This window comes from Trachypithecus francoisi, unplaced genomic scaffold (genome assembly GCF_009764315.1).
Source record: "Trachypithecus francoisi isolate TF-2019V2 unplaced genomic scaffold, Tfra_2.0 Lachesis_group15, whole genome shotgun sequence".
Classification (NCBI taxonomy): Eukaryota; Metazoa; Chordata; class Mammalia; order Primates; family Cercopithecidae; genus Trachypithecus; species Trachypithecus francoisi.
The window spans coordinates 32,773,685-32,797,180 of record NW_022681460.1 but is presented as its reverse complement, the minus strand read 5'-3'; the positions used below and the strand labels follow the sequence as shown (position 1 = coordinate 32,797,180).

General features: G+C 44.4%; 1 protein-coding gene and 1 pseudogene across 2 annotated transcripts in view; one reads left to right on the top strand and one right to left on the bottom strand.

The window, feature by feature from the left end:
• The window catches only part of ANKRD6 (ankyrin repeat domain 6), a 221,244-nt gene extending 209,750 nt beyond the window's left edge, over nucleotides 1–11,494 (bottom strand). Inside the window, exon 1 of one of the 2 annotated variants that reach the window (XM_033234598.1) lies at nucleotides 11,273–11,494. The gene's annotated coding sequence lies outside the window, so the exon portion shown is untranslated. The remainder of the gene's footprint in view (nucleotides 1–11,272) is intronic. The other variant, XM_033234612.1, reaches the window with a different exon arrangement.
• A 671-nt stretch (nucleotides 11,495–12,165) lies between these two features.
• LOC117097365 lies at nucleotides 12,166–22,847 on the top strand (annotated as a pseudogene).
• The last annotated feature ends 649 nt before the right edge of the window (nucleotides 22,848–23,496 follow it).

Below are 23,496 nucleotides of genomic sequence, written 5' to 3'. Positions count from 1 at the left end.
AAACAAAGGCTTCAGTGAGCAAGCCATTCAATAGATATTATGTAACTCAGGACAGTATACTCTGGAGATTCAGAAAATTATAAACAAACAAGTGTTTGTTCTTAAAGTGCCTGGACTTAGGTCCTTCCTCTTATCAAAGCTCTTTCTTTTACTAACTTTTACCTTGATTTTTTAAAAAGGTGGCTAATCCAGGGCCACAGTGCTCATTTTAACTTTAATTTGTCCTCTGTTAGCATCAAGAGGCAAACTGAGCTCCGATATAAACCATTCACATTCACTAAAGCCCCAGTGCCAACTTTTTCTATCATTTCTGTTTGGAAGCGAAGCTGCAGAGATCTCTATAGGTAACCTCAGAGAGTGAGTGATCTGATTTATAGGACAAGCCTACTGCTCTGTTCAGAAGCTAATGACTAATGCCACTGGGCATTCCCCTCTTGGTTCCAAGCTCTCCTGCCAGATAGGCAAGGCTTCAATGCTGGTTGAGACAAGAACTTTATCTAGAGCTATGAAACAAACTATTTTTAGGAACCAAAAGACAAGTTGCCATAAGGACTCAAATTATTTAAAGAGTGTCAGCCTCGGCAACATGGCAAAATTTCATCTCTACAAAAAATACAAAAATTAGCAGGCGTAGTGGCATGCGCCTGTAGTCCCAGCTACTCGGGTGGCTGAGATGGGAGGCTGAAGTGGGAGGATCGCTTGAACCTGAGAGGTCGAGGCTACAGAGCCATGATCACACCTCTGCATTCCAGCCTGGGTCATAGAGTGAGACCCTGTCTCAAAAAATAAAATAAAGTGTGGACCACAGGTCACCTCATCAGAATCTGGGGTGATTGTTAAATGTGTGCCTCCCCAGACCTAGTGAATTAGAATCAATGGAGTAAGGCTGAGAATTCCCAAATTTTAATATATTCCCCAGATTATTCTTACATTTAAACCAAAAATAAAATTCTAAGCTCCCCCAACCAACTGAATGGATCCCCCTCACCCCCACCCGGGCCAAGGGATTCCAAAGAAACCTGAAAAACAGGTGGGGGTGGGGAAAGCAGACATGCTTCATTATACCCTCTCCCTTTTGGAGTTCAGGCACCACTGACCAGCATTAACATTAAAACAGAGATCTTAAGACTGCAAAACAGATTCTTTGTAGCAATAAGGTACCAATTTCCAATCTGACTCTAGTATCACATGACAGATAAAGAAGAAAATCAAAGTATTTTATCCCAAAATATGTTTCTTTGCCATATTTTGAAATGGCCCTACAGAGCCATCTTTTGTGGGGGGAAAATTGCTTCTGCAAAGAATCTCTATTAACATAACTAGATCTTACCCCCTCTAGTCCCTCCATATCCTGAAGAGATCAACTGAGAGTCCAACATCTTTTAAAGGTTTAAATAGAAAACATTTGCCATCTATGGTCTCTAATGGTGGCCACCTGTGAGACTTCACCTACATAAGAAGAACCTTGGCCTCCACAACCCCTTATCTTAACCCAGACACTTCCGTCTATTGATTCCAGGTCTTTAGATAATAACTTTTGCAACCAATTGCCAACAAGAAAAACTTTGAACCAAACCAATACACCTCACAGATACTGATTGGTGCCTTTTTTTTTTTTTTTTTTGAGACAGGGTTTTACTCTGTTGCCCAGGGTCTTACACTCTGTTGGAGTGCAGTGGTGCCAGTCTTGGCTCACTGGAGTCTAGAGCTCCCAGGCTCAAGCGATCCTCTTACCTCAGACTCCTGAATAGCTGGGACTACAAACATGCACTGCCATGCCTGGCTAATTTTTTTTTTTTTTAAATAGATGGGCTTTCACCATGTTGCACAGGCTGGTCGTGAACTCCCGGGCTCAAGCAATCTGACTGCCTTGGCCTCCCAAAGTGCTGCGACTATAGGCATAAGCCACCTCACCCAGCCTGATTGGTGTCTATGTCTCCCCAAATGTATAAAACCAAGCTGATGGGCTGGGTGCAGTGGCTCAGGCCTGTAATCCCAGCACTTTGGGAGGCCGAGGCAGGTGGATTGCTTGAGCCCAGGAGTTTGAGACCAGTCTAGGGAACACGGCGAAACCCCATCTCTACTAAAAATACAAAAATTAACTGGGCATGGGAGCGTGTGCCTGTAATCCCAACACTTTGGGAGGCCGAGGCGGGCAGATCACCTGAGGTCAGGAGTTTGAGACCAGCCTGACCTACATGGTGAAACCCCATCTCTACTAAAAATACAAAGTTAGCCAGGTGTGGTGACGCATGCCTGTAATCCCAGCTACTCTGGAGGCTGAGGCAGGAGAATCGCTGGAATCCAGGAGGCGGAGGTTACAGTGAGCCAAGATGATGCCATTGCACTCCAGCCTGGGCAATAAGAGTGAAACTCTGTCTCAAAAAAAAAGGAAAGAAAAGAAAACCAAGGCCATGGTCACTCATAGTTAGCTCAGAATAAACCTCTTTAAATACTTTACAAGAGTTTGGCTTTTTTTGTTGATATATACATGATAAGTTTGAGAAGCATTGGTCTAAGGAAGCTAACTGGAAGACAGATAGCTAACAAGAAGATAAATTTGGCCGGGTGCAGTGGCTCACGCTTGTAATCTCAGCACTTTGGGAGGCCAAGGTGGGCAGATCACTTGGGGTCAGGAGGTCCAGATGAGCCTAGACAACATGGCAAAACTCTGTCTCTACTAAAAATACAAAAACATTAGCCAGGCATGGTGGCGGGCGCCTGTAATCGCAGCTACTCAGAAGGCTGAGGCAGGATAATCACCTGAACCTGGGAGGCAGAGGTTGCAGCGAGCTAAGATCACGCTACTGCACTCCAGCCTGGGTGACACAGCGAGACTCTGTCTCAAAAAAAAAAGAAAAAGAAAAATTCAGTAACTTATTCAAGGTCATTTATCCCCACTATAGAGGTGAAATAACAGTGGGCCACAGAGATTAAGTAGGTTCTAACTAGGAACAGAGTTATTATCAAACTGAGTTATACTAATTTTGTATCTAGTGAAGGCATCCTCAACAAATGTTTTTCTGTAAAGAAACAGATAGTAAAATATATCAGGTTTTGTGGGCCAGGTAGTCTCTGTGGAAACTACTTAACTCTGCCATTGCAGTTGAAAGCAGCTGCAGACACCATGCAAAGGAATGAAACAGGCGTCAAGCTGGATTCGGACCATGGTTATAATTTGCCAATATTTGGTCTAGCATATCTTTTTTTTTTTTCCGAGATGGGGTCTTGCTATGTTGCCTAGGCTGGAGTGCAGTGGCTATGCACAGGCATGATCATATTGCACTGCAACATCAAACTCCTGGGCTCAAGCGATCCTCCCACCTCAGCCTCTCCCAAATAGCTGGGACTACAGGTGCTCACTGCCACACCCAGCTAATGCATCTTTAATTCCAATGAAAAGTATCAGGATATGCTACTCCATAATATGCCACTTGGGCATATTAATATGCCACTTTGAGCTGAAGGCAACTGACAAGTGGATAAAAGAAAAGCTCTTTGCCTTCCCCTTTTGCCTAAAAGCAGGACATAAATTAACAAAGGTGTCCCTTCTCCCTTTTCCACCAGGAAGGATAAAGGTTCGCCACAGAAGACAGCTTTAGGTCCTTATCAGCCTGGAGATGGCACCAGAGGCATCTATATAACAAACTGCACTAACTAGCCTTTATCTGCCATTAGTTCCCCATATATTTGCCTTCCTACAACTCGCCATCACTAAAGACTCAAGGTCTTTTTCCTTTGTCTTGTCACTTCTCTAAAAGTATACTGTTCTTTGTTGAAGATGCTATATAAGCCAGGGTTGTAAGAAATCTTTCTGAGAATTACTCTTTCTCCAGTTTTCTCCCATGTATATATGAAATATACATGTTAATAAACTTCCATTTGTTTTTCTCTTGTTAATCTATGTTTTGTTACAGGGGTCCCAGCTGAGAACTCACAAGAGTAGAGGAAAAAACATTTTTTCCTTCACTACACCAATATGAGCACCATGAAACAGGAAACTTTATTTTAAAATTAGGATTTAAGGCCAGTTGTGGTGGCTTAGGCCTGTAATCCCAGCACTTTGGGAGGTCAAGGTGGGCAGATCACTTGAGGTCAGGAGTTCAAGACCAGCCTAGCTAACATGGCAAAACCCCGTCTCTACTAAAAATACAAAAATTAACCGATTGTGGTGGCGCACCTGTAATCCCAGCTACTCAGGAGGCCGAGGCACAAGAATTGCTTGAACCCAGGAGGCGGAGTTTGCAGTGAGCGGATATCGCACTACTGCACTCACGCCTAGGTGACAGAAGGAGACCCTGTCTTGGAAAAAGAAAAAAAAGAAAATTAGGATTTAAAAGATGGTAAAATTTAATTATTTGGGCCTTTTCCTTAGGTATAACAGCCCAATGTCAACTAGTAATGGATAAATGACGCTGAAGCATTACTAGAATCAGTGCACATTACTGAAGTTTCTCCATGACTCTGACTGGGTCTTGGGATCTTTCACATGATCTTGCAATCCTTTAATGTCTACCATTTGATGCTGTGCACCCTCTTCGGCACAAATTTACTTCAGACAAATAAGACAAACAGATCCAAATTTTACAACTTTACTTTCCCTTAAGAGCAAATAAGTAAAAGTGACACATACACTTTGTGATTATGTAACACACTCCATGGCAAAAACTTTTTTTTTGGAAGGGGAAATAAGTTTCATACCTAGCCTATTGCCGGCAGCCTAAAGTAGTTTTAAACTCTTATGACAACATTAACGAAGCCATTAAGACATGCATATTCTTGTCCTGTGCTAATCTTTCTCTGCTCCATCTTTCTCAAATGTACAATTCTTTACATGGTTGGATGATTCTGAGTAAATTAAATATGCTTCATTCCCTAATAAATATCTGAACCTAGATGGCTTAATGGCATTTTTATTTGCTCTCATGGCAATTATGATACATTCGTTTCCTGTGTGGAAGTCTCCTCCACACCCTCCACTATGAAGACATAACATTTTATGTATATAGTGTGTGTATATATATAAACACATACATGTATATACACATACACATATATGTTTAGAAAGTGAGAAATAGGGCCAGGCGCAATGGCTCACGCCTGTAAACCCAGCACTTTAGGAGGCTGAGGTGGGCAGATCACCTGAGGTCAAGAGTTCGAAACCAGCCTGGTCAACATGGCAAAACCCCGACTCTACTAAAAATACAAAAATTAGCCAGGCATGGTGGTGGGCACCTGTAATCCCAGCTACTGAGGAGGCTGAGGCAGGAGAACCACTTGAACCTGGGTGGTGGAGGTTGCAGTGAGCCGAGATCGCACCATTGCACTCCATCCAGCCTAGGCAACTGAGCGAGACTTCGTCTAAAAAAAAAAAGTGAGAAATAAATTACATAAAGGCAGTCACACTTAATTGACCAGTAAAAAGACTAGCACCTTATTGTACAAAAAAATGGCTACTCATCCACCAAACAGTTCTATTCCTTTCCCAAAGTAAATTATTTTTGCTAAGAAACAGTTGCCGCCCAGCCAGGGACTGTATTTCCTAGCTTCCTTGAATCTAGGTGGGGCCATGTGACTGGTTTTGCCAATAGAAGGTAAGCAGAAGTGATGTGTTTCACTTGCTGGTGAAGGCAGTCAACACGATTTCCTTTTGCCATACTCCTTTCCCGCTTGCAGTGACTCTGGAGACCACATGAAGATGGTGGCATCACAAGAGGAAGGAACCTTGATCCCTGAGTCACCTGAAGGACAGCTACCCAGGAGAGCTGCCCAACATGAATAACTGATTTGGACTTGTGTGAGCTAGATTAAACCACTGAGGTTTGGAAATGTTTGTTACAGCAGTTAGCCTCCCTTACCAGAATATACCTGTATTGGTGAAAGACTCAAATCATGATTTATTGAAGTATTTCTAAGATAAAAGCAAATATTGAGGAATCATATGTGTAAGAAGAGCTTGCAGGTTATCATTTTTGCCACTTACCTACCCCATTCATCTGAGTTTAAAACCAGTGTAAGCCTGGGCAACAAGGTGAAACCCTGTCTCTACCAAAAATACAAAAATTAGCAGGGCATGGTGTTATGTGCCTGTAGTCCCAGCTACTTAGGAGGCTGAGGTGAGATGATGGCTTGAACCCAGGAGGCAGAGGTTGCAGTGAGTCAAAATTCCACCACTGCACTCTAACCTGAGTGACAGTGAGACCTTGCCTCAAAAATAAAATAAAATGAAACCAGTCTGAATGAGTAGAGACCTATTTATTAAGTAAATTCTGATATTTAACATCTTTTCTAACACTGTGTAAATGCTATAGCTCACCTATATCACAGCATATGAAACAAGGTAGGATGTATTATATGCTATATTTAGAATACATTTGGAACATAAAGTGTAAACCAGAAGACATTCTTAAAATTAAATTTGCCGGCCGGGCGCGGTGGCTCAAGCCTGTAATCCCAGCACTTTGGGAGGCCGAGACGGGCGGATCACAAGGTCAGGAGATCGAGACCATCCTGGCTAACACGGTGAAACCCCGTCTCTACTAAAAAATACAAAAAAACTAGCCAGGCGAGGTGGCGGGCGCCTGTAGTCCCAGCTACTCCGGAGGCTGAGGCAGGAGAATAGCGTGAACCAGGGAGGCGGAGCTTGCAGTGAGCTGAGATCCGGCCACTGCACTCCAGCCTGGGCGACAGAGCAAGACTCCGTCTCAAAAAAAAAAAAAAAAAAAATTACATTTGCCTCCCCCAAGGCAGAATGTACTGGACTTCAGTCATTCAGTACCAGCTTCATGAGTTTTTCCATAGCTGTGGGCCTCATGTATTATCATTTACTCCATGTGTTTCTGGACCCTAAGGAGGGCAGAGAGAGATGTGGCAGTTGCGAGACTTCAGTTTCACACCTGCCCCATATAGAACTCCAAGATGTTCATTCTGGGCCTTCCTGTGGCTCTTGAGGAATTAGTCGTGGAGTTTTCAGGATCCAGATGAATATCTGGGGGCTCTGAGGAAAAAGAACTGGTCAGGCTTATCTGAGGTCTGAGCAGAAAGAAAGCCTCTTGTAACTGGTGGGGGAAAGACATAAGAGAGAACTGAAACGGGATAAGACATCCAAATAAAGGGGTCTTTTATGGGGTGGGTGTGGGTAGGGCTCTGTAAATATTTCCTTATAGTGCTTACTAACCTTTTTTGACTTAGGAAACCATTTGAGAATATGATGAAAGCTATGGAACTTCGTCCCCCTCAAACATACATAAGAGCATTCACTTAAATACTTATACATAATTTCGGGAGATCTTAGAGTATCTGTAGCCCACCACTGAACCCCAGGTTAAGAATTCTTGTTTTAGCCGGGCGCGGTGGCTCAAGCCTGTAATCCCAGCACTTTGGGAGGCCGAGACGGGCGCATCACGAGGTCAGGAGATCGAGACCATCCTGGCTAACACTGTGAAACCCCGTCTCTACTAAAAAATACAAAAAACTAGCCGGGCGAGGTGGCGGGCGCCTGTAGTCCCAGCTACTCGGGAGGCCGAGGCAGGAGAATGGCGTGAACCCGGGAGGCGGAGCTTGCAGTGAGCTGAGATCTGGCCACTGCACTCCAGCCCCGGCAACAGAGTGAGACTCTGTTTCAAAAAAAAAAAAGAATTCTTGTTTTAGTGGGAAATTTAATAGCTGATCCTCAGGTTTATAAAGGAAACCACTAGTAAATAATGCAGACACTTCCCTATAAAAAAGAGAGAACATAGCTATTTCTTCCATCTCTTCCCCCTTGACGGGATGAGGAAGAGCCGAGAAACAGAGGTAATGTCAACCCTAAGTTTTTCTCTGCTGCTGTCCCTAACCTCAGTGCCTTGGTACAGTCCCACAGTGGGGCACCATCAACAGAACTTGTTTTTAAAAAACTTTTAAAAACTTTATTTTGAAATAATATTAATCTCACATAGAAGTTGCAAAAATAGCACATGAATTCCCTATTCTGTCCTCCCCCAGCCCCTGGTAACCACCATGGAACTACTTTCTGCTTCCATGTGTATGATTACTCTCGGCACCTAATATCAGCGGAATCATATAATATTGTCCCTTCTGTGACTTACTTATTTCACCTAGCATAATGTTTTCAAAGTTTACTGTTTTGGACCCCCTGACTGGGTGTTTTGCAACTATAGCAAATTCAAACAGGCAATGCAGAAAATTTGAAAATTTCCATGGAAAACAGTATACCGAACATGTCTGGACATTGCTGAACCTACTAACTCGAGGTAGTTTGCAGTTTCAACAGCAGATCATGTTACATTCCTATCCATGACAATACATCTTTGCAAAGCTGGGTTTTCTGTGGTTGCTGTGATAAAAGCCAAATGCAGCGGAAATATTAATGTGAAACAGGAAATGACAGTGGCAGTGTCCAACACGATCCCAAGGTTTGAGAAGTAGTACAGGCATACACATCCGGTTATAATTGTGACTTTAAAGGACATAAAATATTTTTTTCTCTCAGTTTATGTATGTTATTTTTTCAAACAACTTCTAAGTAAATATTCAGTTGTTTGAACCTAACTACTAACTACTGAAGCCTAAGGGAATTATGAAAAAATTACTAACTACTGAAGCCTAGGGGAATTGTGAAAAAATTACTCAGACACTAAGGGCTCCATGAAACCAAGTTTCGGAATCTTTGCCTTAACCAAGAAGTAATAGAATAGTGTAAGATTCACCAAGGAAAGCCATGTGACCTTGAAGAAATAACTTAAAGACCATAACACAAACATACCAACCAGGAAAAGAGGAATTTGGGTTGTTAAAACCATTTTTAAAGGTCACTCTTAGCTTAATCCTTCAAATCCCACACAATGCCTTCTGGATAATTTGCATTTTTAAAAAAACTTCTAAAACACATGCACCCAAATTACTGTTTTCCCACTTCTTAGGGACTCAAGCAAAGCTTTTAAAATTACAGCCTCCAAGCTATGTTGGAAGAGACTGGGTCTCCCCTACACAGACAGAACACAACTTCGGGAGCCGTGCCAGGGAGACAGGAGAAACCTGGAAAAAGACAGAGACTCAAAGATCCCCCCACTTTAAGACTTTCAGCTTTTTTGTGGTTTGTATCTTACCCTCAATAGCCTGCTTTTAAGTTCAATAATAATGCTCGTTGAGAAAAAAAGAAAAAAAAAAGAATAATCCAGGCTATTGTGGAAATGCTTGTTGGGAAACTTCCTTTCCTCAGGGTTTTTCATATAAGCAAGGGAAAAAATTAACACAACATCCAGAATAGCGGTTCCCTGGGTGGGAGGTGAGAAGTGAGTGGATAGCCATGGAGAGGGGTATTCAGGGGCTCCAGGGGCCTGGGGATGTTCTAGTTCTTCAGCCAGGTGACACATACTTCAGTGTGATCTATCGTTATTCTTTACATTGCACTCTAAGGTTTATACTGTCTGAGTGTATGATGTATTTCACAGTGGCAGCACCAGTATCTCTATACAAGAAAGAGGCCTTGGGAGTTGGAAGTGTGCCTTGTCTGTAAGCTGAGTTGGATCGCAGGCAGTCTGCTTTTACACAGAGCATATGCTTATCTGGAAAGGCTTTGGGGAAGGTGATGAGTTTAAGTGGGAGACTAAGATTAATGCTCGGTGCCATCATGAAAAAACAAGGAGTTAACGAATTCGCATTTTTAAAAATTACCATTGGTTTATACCTCCCAACACTGCAACTAGTTGTTTTCTGATCTCTTTGATTCCTCTTCATCCCTTTTCTACCCTTCCCTCATCTCCAGTATGACCCAGAGGGCAGAAAATGCTCCCCAGCTTTAATTTGTATCCCTAATTTTTAAAAGATTTTTTGTTACCATATGCTAAACAAATACTAAAGATGACAAAGTGTAACATGCATTGGTATAGACACACCTACTACACTCAAGAACAAGGCTGCAGACCAGTATGGTGGCTCACACCTGTAATCCCAACACTTTGGGAGGCTGAGACAGGAGGAGTTCGAGACTAGCTTGGGCAACACAGTGAGACTCTGTCTCTAGTAAAATAAAAAAATTCAAAATTATCCAGGCGTGGTAGTCCCAGGCTGAGGTGGGAGGATCGCTTGAGCTAAGGAGGTCAAAGCTTACAGCCTGAGCAACAGAGGGAAACTGTGCCTCAAAACAACAACAACAAAAACCCTGCCAAGGTTGCTATTGGTGTTTTGGGGATGAGTAATCCCCCATCAGTACACGATGGATGGGACCACTTTGGACCCAGTTGTGTTTGTCTTCATTGCCCAAGTTCTTTCCACTTACACTGGCCTAACAGAACCTAAGCATGAATGAATTCAACATCCAACAGGTTCGCAAAACAAGGTGTCCAACACACAAGAGTACAATGCCAAGCACTTCATTCACTTCACTGCATGAACACAACACTACGAGGTTATGTACAATACCTGCAGTTTAGAGTTCTAAAAACTAAGGTTTACAGTAGTTGTTTTTCCAAAGTCACACACCTAACAAGTGGTGGAGTCAGAACTCTGTCTCACGGGCCCAAAGTGGCTCTTTACTACCACGTGACCCATCTCATGCTACCTCGCGGGGGAAACATTCTTGACTAGCTTTGAGGCATTCGAGTCCCTCTCGGGTCACAAATAATGCTGCACTTCCCCTCCTGTCCCCGAGATCTACCGGAAGCAACACACTTAAATGCCCAAGATAAGCTCGGGCGAGCTGATGTCTGGACCCAAACCAGACAGCACGTCGGCTCCCTGGACCCCGGGAGATGCCACTTGCTGAGGCTTCGCCGATGGGGCTCCTAAGGAATATCGGCCCCTCTCCTCCTGCGCCTGCACCCCAGTGCGGTCGTCCAGGGCGGGGAGGGACGGGGTCACTCGGAGGCGGCCGCAGGCCCGGGACCGACCCTCCTCCGCGCCGCAGACCGCGGGGTACTCGGACCCCCGCCCCCACCGCCCTTCCTTCAAACTGCAAGCGAGCAGGACAACAAGGGACGAGCCCCAGAAGAAAGTTCTCCACCTCCCTCGCCCGAAGTTCCATATTCCAGGGAGGCAACTGAGGCCAGGAGAAGAAGGAGGCGCCCCGGGGGGTAACGCCTCGCGCCGGGCGTTTTCGGAGGCCGCAGACCAGGGGGCGAGACGCAGTGTCCGGGTCTCCCCCGCGGGCAGTCGGCGATCCTGGGGTGCCGAGGGAGCAGCGCCCCCTTCCCCCAACAGCGTCCTCCCGGACCTCAGTCGCCCACCCTGGTGTAAGCGGGGATCCCAGGGAGCCGGCGAGATCGCCTGGTACCTTTCTCTCCCGCGCCGGACGTCCGCGCCGCAGGGACCGAGGCCGGCGACAGGGTGGGGGCGAGGGGCGACGACGGGGACGGGCTCCCGCTGGCTCCGGCGGCCCCAGGGCCTCGGCGCCGCCTAGCGCCGTGCCTCCAGCCGCCCGCGCGCCAGGCAGCGCTCTCGGCTCCTGCGGGTTACCTGCGGCCGAGCCCGCCGCGCCCGCCGCCGCAGGGCCCTCCACCCAGTCCCGCCGCCCCGCCCCGCCCCGCCGGCGGCTCCTACGCCGGGGCCGCAGCGCCCCCCAGCGGCGAGTCGGGGCACGGCAGGGACCCTCGCGAGAGAGAGGTGGTACCCCGGAGGCCCTGGGCTGGCCCCCGTCTGCAGCCCGCTCCTGGCTGGGGCCGCCGCCGTCTGAAGAGTGGGAGAAGGGGGGCCAACAGTAGGGTGAGGTTTTCCGCTTGTGGGTTGCCAGGAAGTGTATTGGAAGGTGAGGAGAATTAGCAGGAGGAACCTCCCACCTTCACTCATTTCGTGGCCAAGTGGATATTTCAATATAACCATAGCTCACTTAACGGGGGCTGCTCAGTTTGCACTGAATAACAATGATGAATGACCCAGATTTGTTGGGGTAGCTGGAGAGGGGAAAGGAAGCCTTTATTTCTAACAGCTTGACTATAAGTAGCTTGTTGGAATCATCCCATATGGAAACGGCAAAAGCATTGAGCGAGCCTGACTCCCATATTCATATCACACTTTACATAGTGTTATCTCAGTCTGGTTTTGTCTATTGTCATTCACAGTCACTTCTTCAGTACCTAGAAGAGCTCCCTGAACGCAGGAAGCATTCAGTAAGTTACTGTTGAAACCATGTACAGATGGATGGGATCTCATTCCACTCTTTGAAGAAGCATGGACAGGTATCTGCTCTCCAAAGGCGGAGAGATGGAAGAGGAGTCAAGCAGCACCCTAAAATGGACTATCGATCTTGCCTGAGGCTTTGGGACAAGCTTATCATGAATCTGACTTTTCTTTTTCTTTCTTTCTTTATTATAATTTTTTTTTTGAGACGAAGTCTCGCTCTGTCACCCAGGCTGGAGTGCAGTGGCACGATCTCGGCTCACTGCAACCTCTGCCTCCCAAGTTCAAGCAATTCTCCTGCCTCAGCCTCCTGAATAGCTGGGATTACAGGTGCCCACCACCATCTCTGGCTAATTTTGTATTTTTAATAGAGACGGGGTTTCACCATGTTGTTCAGGCTGGTCTCGAACTCCTGACCTCGTGATCCTCCCACCTCAGCCTCCCAAAGTGTTGGGATTACAGGTATGAGCCACCATGCCTGGCTGACTTTTCTTATTCCCTCTGAAACAGGTCTGGTTTCCAGGAGAAAAGAAACATGATGATTTCTTCCTTTTCCTTAAGATGTTTGTTTTCCTCTCTCCTTCAGGGATTATTAGGCAGGAGAGATCCCAAGAGCCTCTTTCCACACTAGAAAGGGGAAGCTCTTGATTTTCTCCTACTGCTTCTGAAATTTCCCCAACCCCATAGTCATAGCTGCTAGTTTTAGCTAACAGGAGGTGAAATCTGTCTTCTGAGTATCCTTTGGCCTTTTCCAGATTTTCTTTTTTTTTTTTTTCCCTTGAGATAGGGTCTTGCTGTGTTGCCCAGGCTGCAGTGCAGTAGCTCAATCATAGCACACTGCAGTTGAACTCCTGGCTCAAGCAATCCTCCTGCCTCTGCCTCCTGAATAGTTGGGACTACAAGTGTGCACCACCATGCCCAGCTAATTTTTTTATGTTTAACACAGGAGATCAAGGCTGGTCTTGAACTCCTGGGCTCAAGCAATCCTCTGGCCTCAGCGTCCCAAAGTGTTGGGATTACAGATGTGAGCCACTGCGCCCAGCCATTCTTCAGATTTGTGCCCCATTCCTGTTGCTGTCCACCTGGAGCTGATAGAAGAATACATTTCCTTTCTCTGCTGGCTTGTAGCTCCAGTTTCCTCTCCAGGCAGGTTACTAATGAGTTCCTGGATAACCCCCAAAGTCAAGGTTTGTACACATGACCTTTCTTTTTTTTTTTTTTTTTTTTTTTGAGATAGAGTTTTGCTCTTATTGCCCAGGCTAGAGTGCAGTGGTGAAATCTCGGCTTACTGCCACCTCCACCTTCTGGTTTCAAGCGATTCTCCTGCCTCAGCCTCCCAAGTAGGTGGGGTTACAGGCGCCCGCCACCATGCCCAGCCAATTTTTTTTTTTTTGTATTTTTACAATACGTCTGTATTTGTACAGATGGGGTTTCACCATGTTAGTCAGGCTGATCTAGAACTGCTGACCTCGTAGTCCACCTGCCCTCGGCCTCCCAAAGTGCTGGGATTACAGGCATGAGCCACACCGCGCCTGTCCATATGACCTTTCAATGTGATAATTTCTCTCTTGTACTTTTCCACATTGAGTTTTCCTAGCTAGTCCCTTGAATAAACTTCCAAAGATGCAAATATTCAGTTTCCCTGAAAGACTTTTAAAACATCACCGTAAAGTCACACTAAGATGGGATTTTAAGTTATATTTGTGGGCAGTCACAGCAATGACCCTGAAAGAAACAGAAAGCCCATGCCAGCCTGCAAGACATGTGAGTGCTCCTGGGAACTGACTGGTCTGCTTTTGTTCCCAGACTTTGATTAATGGGGATTCCTGGCAGGAGGCCTCATGAGAGCCAAAGCAGGCAGTGGCTGAGCTGCCTGTAGATCTTGCTTGCTCATCTCCAAGTGGGCAGACAGTTTTTGGGCAACCAAAGAAGAAGACTCCTAAATCTCCCTCTTTATGAGAAAGGCTTCCAGGTTGCAGCTCTGTTCTTGCCCCTACGTTCAGCTCTATCACAGCCAGCCTCTTATATTCACCCTAGCACACCCTCCTTCTGCCTTGTGAGAAAGAAGTTTGCTCTGCAAATGATCATTTTCACTGCTTTGTGATAACATAATCTGCTCCTATTTTCAACAACATCTCTTTAATGAGCTGACTTCATTAGCTATGTTTCCTGTTGTTAGCTTCAGTGCAGCCTTCAGCACACCATTCTGCCACTCCCTGCCACTCCACTGAAACTGCCTTTGCTAAAGCTTCCACTCAAGGAAGAACCCTTCCATCTGCCCCTCTATAGTCATATCCTTCTCTTTCAGAGGAAACCACCATCCTAAGTTTTGCGTTAATAATTCTGTTATCACAAATATATGTGTCCCTAAACACTACATGGTTTGTTTTTGTGTGTTTTTGAGCTTTTTGTAAATAGAATCATTCTGCATGCTTCCCGTGCAACTTGCAGTTTTTGCCCAGCATTATGTTTCTGAGAGTCACTTATTCGATTTCTCTGCTATATAAATATTTTGTTGTAAAAACATAACACAATTTAATTACCCATTCTACTTTTGGATGTTGGATTGGCTCCAGTATTTGCTATTGCAAACAGCATTGCTGTGAACATTCTTAAATATTTCTCCCGATGCATGTGTGTAAGAATGTTTTTTAGGATATATACCTAGAAGTGGAATCATCGGGTCTTAAGGTATGTGCATGTTCAAACTTACTACGTAATGTTAAACTGTCTAAACTGGTTGTTTTCTAAAGTGGTCATATCAATTTTCATTTCTAACACCTGTATATGAAAGTCGTCCATGTCCCACAATCTTTGCCAGCACTTGTTTTCATCTAAATGATATCTCATAATAGTTGTAGTTTGTATTTCCTCAATTACCAGTATAGCTGAGCATCTTTAATGTTTAATAGCTAGTCCTATTTCCTCTTTTGTTAATTGATGGTGTCTTCTGCCCTGTTTCATGTGTTTTGAGAACTCCTTTCTGACCCTAAAGATATAAAAATATTCTCCCATATTTTCTTTCAAGTGTTATAATTTTGCCTTTCACGTGTAAGTCCACATTCCATCTGAAATTCATTTCTCCTTTCATTTGCAATGCCAGAGCTCTCTTACAATGGATTTTTATACACATACAGGTTTGTTTTCAGTCCTCTATTTTGTTCCATTTCCCTATCACTCTGCTAGCATCATACTGTCTGAAATCTGTGGTTTTCTTTTTTTTTTTTTTTTTTTTGAGGCGGAGTCTTGCTCTGTCGCCCGGACTGGAGTGCAGTGGCCAGATCTCAGCTCACTGCAAGCTCCGCCTCCCGGGTTTTACGCCATTCTCCTGCCTCAGCCTCCCGAGTAGCTGGGACTACAGGCGCCCGCCACCTCGCCCGGCTAGGTTTTTTTTTGTATTTTTAGTAGAGACAGGGTTTCACCGTGTTAGCCAGGATGGTCTCGATCTCCTGACCTCGTGATGCGCCCGTCTCGGCCTCCCAAAGTGCTGGGATTACAGGCTTGAGCCACCGTGCCCGGCCAAAATCTGTGGTTTTCTTTCTTTCTTTCTTTCTTTCTTTCTTTCTTTTCTTTCCTTTCTTTCCTTCCTTTCTTCCTTTCCTTTCTTTCCTTCTTCTTTCTTTTCCTTCCTTTCTTTCTTTCTTTCCTTCTTGCTTTCTTTCTTTCTCTTTCTTTCTTTTCTTTCTTTCTTTTCTCTTTCTTTCTCTCTCTCTCTTTTGTTTTTGTTGACAGAGTCTCGCTCTGTTGCCCACGCCAGAGTATAGTGACATGATCTTGGCTCACTGCAACCTCTTCTCCTGTGTTCAAGCGATTCTTCTGCCTCAGCCTCCTGAGTAGCTGGGATTACAGGTGCACACCACCATGCCCAGCTAATTTTTTTTGTTTTGTATTTTTTAATAGAGACAGGGTTTCACCATGTTGACCAGGCTGGTCTTGAACTCCTGACCTCAAGTGATCTACCCACCTTGGCCTCCCAAAGTGCTGGGATTACAGGTGTGAGCCAGCACACCTGGCCTGTGATTTTATTTCAAGTGTTGATTTCCAAATATACAAGTCCTACTCTGACTTATTTCTCTTTTTTATTTATAAAGATCTCAAGTATTCTTAGCTCTTTGCTCCTCCATAGACATTTTCTAATTCATTTGTTATGATAAACTCGAGATTTTAATTTGAAATCTCAGTAAACATATGTGGTGGATTGCATTGTTCATTCACAATTATTTGTACCCTTCCCATCTTTGCCATGCTTTTTTATAGGTGGGGTAACCCAGTCTGCTCCATTAGTTTTGGGCTTGTGTTGACTTGCTTTGGCCTACACCACACTGGAACAGAAGCTTAAAATACGTTGTATGCTGTAGTGCTTCCCCTACCTCCCTTGAGCTTCTGCCATTTGTCATGAGAATATCATGCCCCAACGAGTGGCTGCACCTTCAGTGGGGATCCCAGAATAAAAAGACAAATGGAATCATGCACAGTCCAATATGGCCACAAAAAGTCTGCAGCCTTCATGTAATGGGAGCAAGAATGTTTCCTACTACTGCTATTTGGAAAAAACTAGCATCTTTATGATATTGAGTCATTGGTACAATGTGTGTATGTGTGTGTGTGTAGCTCTGTGCAATTTTATCACATATGTAGTTTCATTTTACCACCATTCTATCAAAATACAGAACTATGCCATCACCACAAAGAATCATCCTCATGCTACTTAATTATAGTCACAGCCAACCCCCTCCCCCACACCATCCCTAATCTCTGATAATCACTAATCTGTTCTCCATCTCTATAATTTTGTCATTTTAAGAATGTTACATAGGCCAGGTGCAGTGGCTCATGCCTGTAATCCCAGCACTTTGGGAGGCCAAGGTGGGCGGATCACTTGAAGTCAGGAGTTCGAGACCAGCCTGGCCCAAACGGCAAAACTCCATCTCTACCAAAAGTAACAAAAATTAGCTGGGCATGGTGGCGTGCCTGTAGTCCCAGCTACTCAAGAGGCTGAGGCAGAAGAATTGCTTGAACCCAGGAGGCAGAGGTAGCAGTGAGCCGAGATCATACCACTGCACTCCAGCCTGGGCAACAGAGCAAGATTTCATCTCAAAAAAATCCAGAATATTATGTAAACGAAATCATACAGTATGTGGCCTTTTGAGGCTGCCTTTTTCTTCACTCAGGATAATGCCCTTGAGATTTATCCAAGTTGTTGTGTGTGTCAACTGTTGATTCTTTCCATTGCCGAGTAGTATTCCTCAGTGTGGATATACCACAGTTTGTTTAGCCATTCACCCATTGAACAGCATCTGGGTTTGGGTTATTATGAATAAAGCTGCTATGAACATTCATATACGTGTTTTTATATGGACATAGTTTTCACTTCTCTGAGATAAGTAACCAGAAGGGCAATTGCTGGGTCATTTTGTAGTCACATGTTTAGTGTTATAAGAAACTGCCAAACTGTTTTCCAGGGTAGTTACACCATTTTACACTTCCCACCACCAATGTGTGAGATATCTGAGTTTTCTGTATCATTGTCAGCATTTGGTGTTGTCACTATTTTTTAATTTCAGTCATTTTGGTAGTTATGTGGTGGTATCTCACTGTGGTCTTAATAATCTGCATTTCTGGGCAGGGGGTGGTGGCTCATGCCTGTGATTCCAACACTTCAGGAGGCTGAGGAGGGATGATTGCTTGAGGTTAGGGGCTCAAGACCAACCTGGGCAACAGAGTGAGACCCTGTCTCTACAAACAAAATTTTTAATAGCAGGGCATAGTGGCACAAGCCTGTAGTCCTAGCTAATCAGCAGGCTGAGACAGGAGGATTGCTTGAGCCCAGGAATTCAGGGCTGCAGTGAGCTATGACTATACTCTAGCCTGGGTGACAGAGTGAGACCCTTCTCTAATAATAATAATAATAATAACAATAATTTGCAGTATTTAATGTAATGGTGTTGAACATCTTCTCATGTCTCATTATTTGACATTACTATATCCTTGTCAGTGAAATGTTTTTTCCTATTTTCTAATTGAATTTTTTTCCCCTAAGTTTTGAGAATTCCTTATACTTTATAGATACGAGGCTTCTGTCAGATATTTGGTTAGCAAATATTTCACTCTAGTCTGTAGCTTGTCTTTGCATCCTCTTAACAGGGTCTTTGCAGAAAAAAGTTTTTTAATCTTGACAAAGTCCAATTTATCAATTTTTTATCTTATGAATAAAATAAAATAAATGGCACAGTTCTAGTGTCACAATTCTTTTGTTTCATTTTCCAGTCTTATGCAGTCAAGGATCTACAGTACGTCGTGGAATAGGAGTGGTGATAGTGGTCATCATTCTCTGTTCCTAACTTTAAGCTTCTGATTTTCTAATCTGTCTTTCTTCCTCATTTTCAGTTCCTAAGGTAAAGGGACTGTAGTTATCAGTTACATTGTGTTTGGCTACAAGAGTGTGCTTGCCTAGAGTGGCTTAAACAACAAAAACATGTAGGCTGGGCAGGGTGGTTCACACCTGTAATCCCAGCACTTTGGGAAGCTAAGGTGGGAGGACTGCTTGAGCCCAGGAGTTTGAGACCAGCTTGGGCAACATAGGGAGATCCCATCACTACAAAAAATAAAAAAAAATTAGTCAGGTGTGGTGGTGTGCACCTGTGGTCCCAGCCACTCAGGAGGCTGAGGTTGGAGGATCGCTTGAGCCCAGGAGGTCAAGAATGCAGTGAGCCATGATTATGTCACTGCACTCCAGCCTGGGTGACAGAGTGAGACCCTGTCTCAAAAAAAAGTAGTAATTTATATGATAAACATATGTGGCCTTGGGCTCTTTCTGTCATTCTACTGTACCACCCTCAGTTTTGGCTTTTGTCTTTGATGACATCCAGGCAAGAAAGGTTGCAGACTTTCCCACTGTATTCATTTCAGCTGGGGAACAACTTCTTATCAGATGCTCAGGGACATATATCCTTTCACATGTCATTGGTTACCACTGGATGACAAAGATAGGGGAGTGGTTACCATAATTACCATAGACTAACCATGATTCAACTTCTGGGTCTGGGGTTCCTTCCCTGAATGTGCTGACACCCAACATTTAAAGTTATGAAACTAGGCAGGGGGGCGCAGTGGCTTAGGCCTGTAATCCCACCACTTTGGGAGCCCAAGGTGGGTGGATCACCTGAGGTCAGGAGTTAGAGGCCAGCCTGGCCATTCTGGTGAAACCCCATCTCTACTAAAAATACAAAAATTAGCTGGGTGTGGTGGCGGGGGTCTGTAATCCCAGCTATTCAGGAGGCTGAGGCAGGAGAATCACTTGAACCTGGGAGGCAGAGGTTGCAGTGAACCGAGATCATGCCATTGCACTCCAGCCTGGGTGACAGAGCAAGACTCCATCTCAAAAGTAAATAAATAAATAAATAAAGTTACCAAACTAAGGATGAAGGGGGTGAGAGGGAGGAACTGGTTATGCTGCCAACAAGATCTACCCAACATCTATTTGACTTTGTGTTCCCTGTGCCTGGCAATGGCAGATATATTTGGAGGTTTCTGTTCAGCTTATACCACTTTATTAGGAACCACCTCTCCATCCCTGAGGGTAGACCTCTGCAGCCACACAGCGGCATCTCCAGCCATAGTGGAGGGGAACATCAATTCAGTCATCAACACATATTTATTGGGACTTGACCACCATCAAGCTATTTATATTTATATTTATATTATATGTTTATGCTGCACATAAAATACAATGTAAGTAGTATACACTAGAATTATATTTCATCCATATTATAGCTACTGTGCTAGGCACTGAGAATAGAATGGTGGACAAAAGAAGATGGTCCCACAGTCTAGTGGTGAATACAGTCCTCATTCAAATCTTAAACTGCAATTGAGATAAATGCTCTAGAGGACTAGTACATAGTGATATATAGTGCACGATTAGGGGATTAGGCCAGGAGTGAAACATTGGCTCAAACTCAGCCAATCAGATTTTCTTGCCCGGGAATTAAAGATAATAATAGCTTAACACTTACATAGTGATTATTGTCTAATACGGTTTGGCTTTGTGTCCCCACCCAAATCTCATTTTGAATTGTACTCCCATAATTCCCATGTGTTGTGGGAGGGGCCCAGTGGGAGATAATTGAATCATGGGGATGGTTTCCCCATACTGTTCTCCTGGTAGTGAATAAGTCTCACAAGATCTGATGGTTTTATCAGGGTTTTCCGCTTTTGCGTCTTCCTCATTTTCTCTTTGCCTGCTGCCATCGGTGTAAGACAGGACTTGCTCCTCCCTGCCTTTCACCATGATTGTGAGGCTTCCCCAGCCAAGTGGAACTGTAAGTCCAATTAAACCTCTTTCTTTTTTAAAATTGCCCAGTCTCAGGTATGTCTTTATCAGCAGCATGAAAACAGAGTAATACATGGTCCTAAATTATTTTATACAGTTTAATGGATTTAATTCCTTCCCACAACCCTACTGAGGTATATTACATTATCACTAGTTTAGAGATGAGTAAATCGAGGCACAGAGAGGTTAAGTAACTTGCTATAGGTCACACAGCTACTTAGGATGGAACTAGGGTTTAAACCCAGGTAGCCTGATTCCAGAGGATGGGCCCATTATCACTGGGACCAGGAAGGTGGGGCAGCTGTCTCCTGCCCTCTGGTGGGAAAAGCAAAGAAAGCCAGTTTTCATGCAGAGAGAAAAACAAAGGGAAAAGTGCAGAGAGAAGTAAAAGCAAAGTCCCCCCTCCAGTGTTTTTTGAGACAGGGTCTTACTCTCTGTCACCTAGGCTGGAGTGCAGTGGTGCCATTGTAGCTTACTGCAGCCTCAAACTCCTGGGCTTAAGTGGTTCTTCTGCCTCTGCCTCCCAAGTAGCTGGGACTACAGGCACATGCCACTGTGTCTAGGTAATTTTATTCTTTATTTTTGGTAGAGATGGAGTCTTGCTTTGTTGCTCAGGCTGGTCTTGAACTCCTGACTTCAAGTGATCCTCTTGCCTTGGCCTCACAAAGTGCTGGAATTATAGGGATGAGCCACTGCACCCAGCCATGGTCCCTTTCTTGAGGAGTCTTAATTGTCTCCTATAATATCCAGAGACACCTTTAGCAGGATCTTCTGAATATGATATGACTCCTGAATTTCATCACCAAGTGTATGATCAAGCTTCATCCATCCTTTCTTCCCTCTACTCATAAAGGATATCTATTGTGTCAGTTGCTGCAAAGTTTACAGCACCCCACCCACATGGCTTAAGCTGAACTTCCCAACTAGTTTGCCACCATCACTTGTGTGCCATAAATGGCTTATAGCTATGGTCAAGTTTTTGATCCCCTCAGCCTTTAGGGCAGCTAGGCAAGGCCTGAGGGTGACTAAAGTCTTCGGGCCAGTCACCTCTGGCTGTAAGTAGCCTGTCCATTTACACACCAGTGAACCATACAAATAGTGTCTTTTTTTTTTCTTTTCTTGTAAGAGATAGGGTCTTATTCTGTTGCTCAGGCTGAAATGCAGTGGTGCGATCACAGCTCACCGTGGCCTCGAACTCCTATGCTCAAGCGATCCTCCTGCCTCAGCCAATTTTTAAATTTCTTTGTAGAAATGGGAGTTTTGCTATATTGCCCAGGTTGGTCTTGAACTCCTGGCTTCAAGCAGTCCTCCCACCTCAGTCTTCCAAAGTGCTGGAATTACAGGAGTGAGCCACTGCTTAGGCCCAAGTAGTGTCATTTTCTATGTGTGCCATTACCAGACAAGGTGGGGAAGCACTGGCTTAAGGAATAGACTTATAATTTTCTCCTGAAATAAGAAGTGTGGACTCTTTCTGCTGCCATCTTTATATTCCCTGCACAGATCTGGCACTTAATCTGACAGTGAAGAATCAGTATCAGAACTCAAGGAACAAAATTCCACACAACAAGCCCAGGTGGCAACAGCAGCCTCATTCGATGAAGAACCAGTCAAGAAAGCAAAATACAGTTGGAGTGAAGGGTAGGCACATGGCCAGGCACCGTGGCTCACATCTGTAATCCCAGCACTTTGGTAGGCCGAGGCAGATGGATCACTTGAGGTCAGGAGTTCGAGACCAACCTGGGCAACATGGTGAAACCTCATCTCTAGTCTCTATTAAAAATACAAAAATTAGCTGAGCATGGTGGTGCATGCCTGTAATCCCAGCTATTCAGGAGGCTGAGGCAGGAGAATCACTTGAACCCAGGAGGCAGAGATTGCAGTGAGCTGAGATTGCGCCACTGCACTCCAGCCTGGGAGACAGAGTGAAACTCCATCTCAAAAGACAGAAAGAAAGAAAAGAAGAGAAATCACAGAAGGCTATGGCTACGTCCGAACTGGGTCTGTGAAAGGCTACGAGGGACTACGAGGGTTACTAGAGTCGCCATCCCGAAATCTAAGAATATCCTCTTTGTTATCACAAAACCAGATGTCTACAAGAGCCTAGCTTCAAACACCTACACAGTTTATGGGCGGAAACTAAGATCAAAGATTTATCTCAGCAAGCACAGCTAAGAGCTGCTGAGAAGTTCAAAGTTCAAGGTGAAATTGTCTCAAACATTCAAGAAAACATACAGACTTAACTGTACAAGAGGAGAAGGAAGAGGAGGAGTTTGAGGAGACAGGTATGAAACTTAAGGATATAGGATTGGTCTTGTCACAAGCAAATGTGTGAGCAAAGGCAGTCCGAGTCCTGAAGAACAACAGTGCTGATATTGTAAATGCTATCATGGAATTAATGTAATCTGAAGATGAGGACTTTTTGTGTGTGTTTCAAAAGACTAACTGCAGCTTGGTTTGAAATTTGTGCTGTTTGTATTATTAATAAAGTTATGGCTTCTTGTTGGGTGAAAAAAAAAGAAGTTTGCGGTAGGCATTCCCAGTTAGCGTGCACCTGCTCAGCAAGGTCATCTGGGGCTTTCCTCTCTTTACACTGCTATTCCCATCATGGACTTTTATCTTCAACCTCAGGGTTGCATGGTTATTTCATGGTTGCAAGATGGACTCCCCACCTCCAAGTACCATGTTCTTACAAATGGGGTTCAAATTGGGAAATGGTGGTATCAGGGGACTCTTCTGATTCATCAGCCTCTTTTATCAGGAAGCAAACTCTTTCCTAGAAGTTCCCTAGCAGGATTCCTCCTTACAGCAGGAAGAACAGATGTGAAAGAGTCTTGGAAAGTGTCTGATTTTCCCTTCTCTCTCTAATTTGGAAAGTGGGCTTGAAGAAGGTTTGGGAATGGCTTGGAGGTAGTTGACTGATAGTGCCTGCTATTTTTCTGCGGTAATGTAAAACAGTATGTGTAAGTGACAGTTCTGAGACTTCATTCTAGTGAATTTTTAATAAGGTTGTTTCTCTTGAAGTATCTGCTTACTTATATCATTGAATATAT